Source organism: Miscanthus floridulus, unplaced genomic scaffold, assembly GCF_019320115.1.
Source record: "Miscanthus floridulus cultivar M001 unplaced genomic scaffold, ASM1932011v1 os_2346, whole genome shotgun sequence".
Classification (NCBI taxonomy): domain Eukaryota; kingdom Viridiplantae; phylum Streptophyta; class Magnoliopsida; order Poales; family Poaceae; genus Miscanthus; species Miscanthus floridulus.
In genome coordinates this window covers 1-5,154 of record NW_027098247.1, presented here as the reverse complement: position 1 = coordinate 5,154, position 5,154 = coordinate 1, and positions in this window count along the sequence as shown.

The following is a 5,154-nucleotide window of genomic DNA, read 5'->3' as shown; positions in this document are numbered from 1 at the left end:
TGCGTCGAACGTGCCATAGGCTTGGAAATTGTTTGGACGCACCCAATGGAACTCCTAGGTGACATTGGTCATGTGGAATCTCACTTCTTTCCGTTTGGAGAAAGTGCAAGTGTTGGTGCAAGATAGCTGCACATTTTGTGCCAAACATACCACAGGCTCGGAAATCATTTTGGACAAACCCGATGGAACCCCTATGTGACTTGGGTCATGTGGAATCTCGCTTCTTTTTGTTTGGAGACAGTGTTAGTGTCGGTGCAAGATTGGTGCTTGGTTTGCGCTAGACGTACCATAGGCTCAGAAATCATTTTGGACGCACTCGATGGTGCCACTAGGTGATGATGCTCAAGTGAAAGCTCGCTCCGTTTGGAGATAGTGTTACTCTTGACGCAAGATAGTTGCACGGTTTGCGTCGAACGTACCATAGGCTCATAAATCATTTTGGACGCACCACTGGAACTCCTAGGTCACGTGGGTCATGTGGAGTCTCTCTTCTTTCTGTTTGGAGACAGTGTTAGTGTCGGTGCAAGATAGGTGCATGGTTTGCGCTAGACGTACCATAGGCTCATATATCATTTTGGACGCACTCGATGGTACCACTAGGTGATGAGGCTCAAGTGGAAGCTCGTTTCGGTCCGTTTGGAGATAGTGCTAATGTTGTCGCAAGATAGGTGCACAGTTTGCGTCGAACGTATGATAGGGTCAAAAATCATTTTGGATGGACCCGATGGAACTCCTAGGTCACGTTGGTCATGTGGAATCTCACTCCATTTGGAGATAGTGCTAATCTTGACGTAAGATAGCTGCACGGTTTGCGTCGAACGTGCCATAGGCTTGGAAATTGTTTGGACGCACCCAATGGAACTCCTAGGTGACATTGGTCATGTGGAATCTCACTTCTTTCCGTTTGGAGATAGTGTAAGTGTCGATGCAAGATAGGTGCACATTTTGCGCCAAACGTACCATCAGCTCAGAAATCTCTTTGGACGCACCCGATGGTACTCTTAGGTGACAAGGCTCAAGTGAAAGCTCGCCCCATTTGGAGATAGTGCTGATCTTGACATAAGATAGTTGCACGGTTTGTGTCGAACGTACCATAGGCTCGGAAATCATTTTGGACACACCCGATGGAACTCCTAGGTGACTTGGGTCATGTGGAATCTCGCTTCTTTCCGTTTGGAGACAGTGTTAGTGTCGGTGCAAGATTGGTGCATGGTTTGCGCTAGACATACCATAGGCTCAGAAATCGTTTTGGACGCACTCGTTGGTACCACTAGGTGATTTGGCTCAAGTGGAAGCTCGTTTTGGTCCGTTTGGAGACAGTGCTAATGTTGTCGCAAGATAGGTGCACAGTTTGCGTCGAACGTATCATAGGCTCAAAAATCATTCTGGACGGACCCGATGGAACTCCTAGGTGATGTTGGTCATGTGGAATCTCACTCTATTTGGAGATAGTGCTAATCTTGACACAAGATAGCTGCACGGTTTGCATCGAACGTGCCGTAGGCTCAGAAATGGTTTGGACGCACCCAATGGAACTCCGAGGTAACATGGGTCATGTGGAATCTCACTTCTTTCCGTTTGGAGAAAGTGCAAGTGTCGGTGCAAGATAGCTGCACATTTTGTGCCAAACATAACATAGGCTCGGAAATCATTTTGGACAAACCCGATGGAACCCCTATGTGACTTGGGTCATGTGGAATCTCGCTTCTTTCTGTTTGGAGACAGTGTTAGTGTCGGTGCAAGATTGGTGATTGGTTTGCACTAGATGTACCATAGGCTCAGAAATCATTTTGGACGCACTCGATGGTGCCACTAGGTGATGATGCTCAAGTGAAAGCTCGCTCCGTTTGGAGATAGTGCTAATCTTGACGCAAGATAGTTGCACGGTTTGCGTCGAACGTACCATAGGCTCATAAATCATTTTGGACGCACCAGATGGAACTCCTAGGTCACGTGGGTCATGTGGAGTCTCTCTTCTTTCCGTTTGGAGACAGTGTTAGTGTCGGTGCAAGATAGGTGCATGGTTTGTGCTAGACGTACCATAGGCTCATAAATCATTTTGGACGCACTCGATGGTACCACTAGGTGATGAGGCTCAAGTGGAAGCTCGTTTCGGTCCGTTTGGAGATAGTGCTAATGTTGTCGCAAGATAGGTGCACAGTTTGCGTCGAACGTATGATAGGGTCAAAAATCATTTTGGACGGACCCGATGGAACTCCTAGGTCACGTTGGTCATGTGGAATCTCACTCCATTTGGAGATAGTGCTAATCTTGACGTAAGATAGCTGCACGGTTTGCGACGAACGTGCCATAGGCTTGGAAATTGTTTGGACACACCCAATGGAACTCCTAGGTGACATTGGTCATGTGGAATCTCACTTCTTTCCGTTTGGAGACAGTGTAAGTGTCGGTGCAAGATAGGTGCACATTTTGCGCCAAACGTACCATCAGCTCAGAAATCTCTTTGGACGCACCCGATGGTACTCTTAGGTGACGAGGCTCAAGTGAAAGCTCGCCCCATTTGGAGATAGTGCTAATCTTGACGTAAGATAGTTGCACGGTTTGTGTCGAACGTACCATAGGCTCGGAAATCATTTTGGACACACCCGATGGAACTCCTAGGTGACTTGGGTCATGTGGAATCTCGCTTCTTTCCGTTTGGAGACAGTGTTAGTGTCGGTGCAAGATTGGTGCATGGTTTGCGCTAGACATACCATAGGCTCAGAAATCGTTTTGGACGCACTCGATGGTACCACTAGGTGATTTGGTGCAAGTGGAAGCTCGTTTCTGTCCGTTTGGAGACAGTGCTAATGTTGTCGCAAGATAGGTGCACAGTTTGCGTTGAACGTATCATAGGCTCAAAAATCATTCTAGACGGACCCGATGGAACTCCTAGGTGATGTTGGTCATGTGGAATCTCACTCTATTTGGAGATAGTGCTAATCTTGACGCAAGATAGCTGCACGGTTTGCGTCGAACGTGCCGTAGGCTCGGAAATCGTTTGGACGCACCCAAAGGAACTCTGAGGTGACATGGGTCATGTGGAATCTCACTTCTTTCTGTTTGGAGAAAGTGCAAGTGTCGGTGCAAGATAGCTGCACATTTTGTGCCAAACATACCACAGGCTCAGAAATCATTTTGGACAAACCCGATGGAACCCCTATGTGACTTGGGTCATGTGGAATCTCGCTTCTTTCTGTTTGGAGACAGTGTTAGTGTCGGTGCAAGATTGGTGCTTGGTTTGCGCTAGACGTACAACAGGCTTAGAAATCATTTTGGATGCACTCGATGGTGCCACTAGGTGATGATGCTCAAGTGAAAGCTCGCTCCGTTTGGAGATAGTGCTACTCTTGACGCAAGATAGTTGCATGGTTTGCGTCGAACGTACCATAGGCTCATAAATCATTTTGGACGCACCAGTGGAACTCCTAGGTCACGTGGGTCATGTGGAGTCTCTCTTCTTTCTGTTTGGAGACAGTGTTAGTGTCGGTGCAAGATAGGCGCATGGTTTGCGCTAGACGTACCATAGGCTCATAAATCATTTTGGACGCACTCGATGGTACCACTAGGTGATGAGGCTCAAGTGGAAGCTCATTTCGGTCCGTTTGGAAATAGTGCTAATGTTGTCGCAAGATAGGTGCACAGTTTGCGTCGAACGTATGATAGGGTCAAAAATCATTTTGGACGGACCCGATGGAACTCCTAGGTCACGTTGGTCATGTGGAATCTCACTCCATTTGGAGATAGTGCTAATCTTGACGTAAGATAGCTGCACGGTTTGCGACGAACGTGCCATAGGCTTGGAAATTGTTTGGACACACCCAATGGAACTCCTAGGTGACATTGGTCATGTGGAATCTCACTTCTTTCCGTTTGGAGACAGTGTAAGTGTCGGTGCAAGATAGGTGCACATTTTGCGCCAAACGTACCATCAGCTCAGAAATCTCTTTGGACGCACCCGATGGTACTCTTAGGTGACGAGGCTCAAGTGAAAGCTCGCCCCATTTGGAGATAGTGCTAATCTTGACGTAAGATAGTTGCACGGTTTGTGTCGAACGTACCATAGGCTCGGAAATCATTTTGGACACACCCGATGGAACTCCTAGGTGACTTGGGTCATGTGGAATCTCGCTTCTTTCCGTTTGGAGACAGTGTTAGTGTCGGTGCAAGATTGGTGCATGGTTTGCGCTAGACATACCATAGGCTCAGAAATCGTTTTGGACGCACTCGATGGTACCACTAGGTGATTTGGCTCAAGTGGAAGCTCGTTTCGGTCCGTTTGGAGACAGTGCTAATGTTGTCGCAAGATAGGTGCACAGTTTGCGTTGAACATATCATAGGCTCAAAAATCATTCTGGACGGACCCGATGGAACTCCTAGGTGATGTTGGTCATGTGGAATCTCACTCTATTTGGAGATAGTGCTAATCTTGACGCAAGATAGCTGCACGGTTTGCGTCGAACGTGCCGTAGGCTCGGAAATCGTTTGGACGCAACCAATGGAACTCTGAGGTGACATGGGTCATGTGGAATCTCACTTCTTTCTGTTTGGAGAAAGTGCAAGTGTCGGTGCAAGATAGCTGCACATTTTGTGCCAAACATACCACAGGCTCAGAAATCATTTTGGACAAACCCGATGGAACCCCTATGTGACTTGGGTCATGTGGAATCTCGCTTCTTTCTATTTGGAGACAGTGTTAGTGTCGGTGCAAGATTGGTGCTTGGTTTGCGCTAGACGTACCATAGGCTCAGAAATCATATTGGATGCACTCGATGGTGCCACTAGGTGATGATGCTCAAGTGAAAGCTCGCTCTGTTTGGAGATAGTGCTACTCTTGACGCAAGATAGTTGCACGGTTTGCGTCGAACGTACCATAGGCTCATAAATCATTTTGGACGCACCAGTGGAACTCCTAGGTCACGTGGGTCATGTGGAGTCTCTCTTCTTTCCGTTTGGAGACAGTGTTAGTGTCGGTGCAAGATAGGTGCATGGTTTGCGCTAGACGTACCATAGGCTCATAAATCATTTTGGACGCACTCGATGGTACCACTAGGTGATGAGGCTCAAGTGGAAGCTCGTTTCGGTCCGTTTGGAGATAGTGCTAATGTTGTCGCAAGATAGGTGCACAGTTTGCGTCGAACGTATGATAGGGTC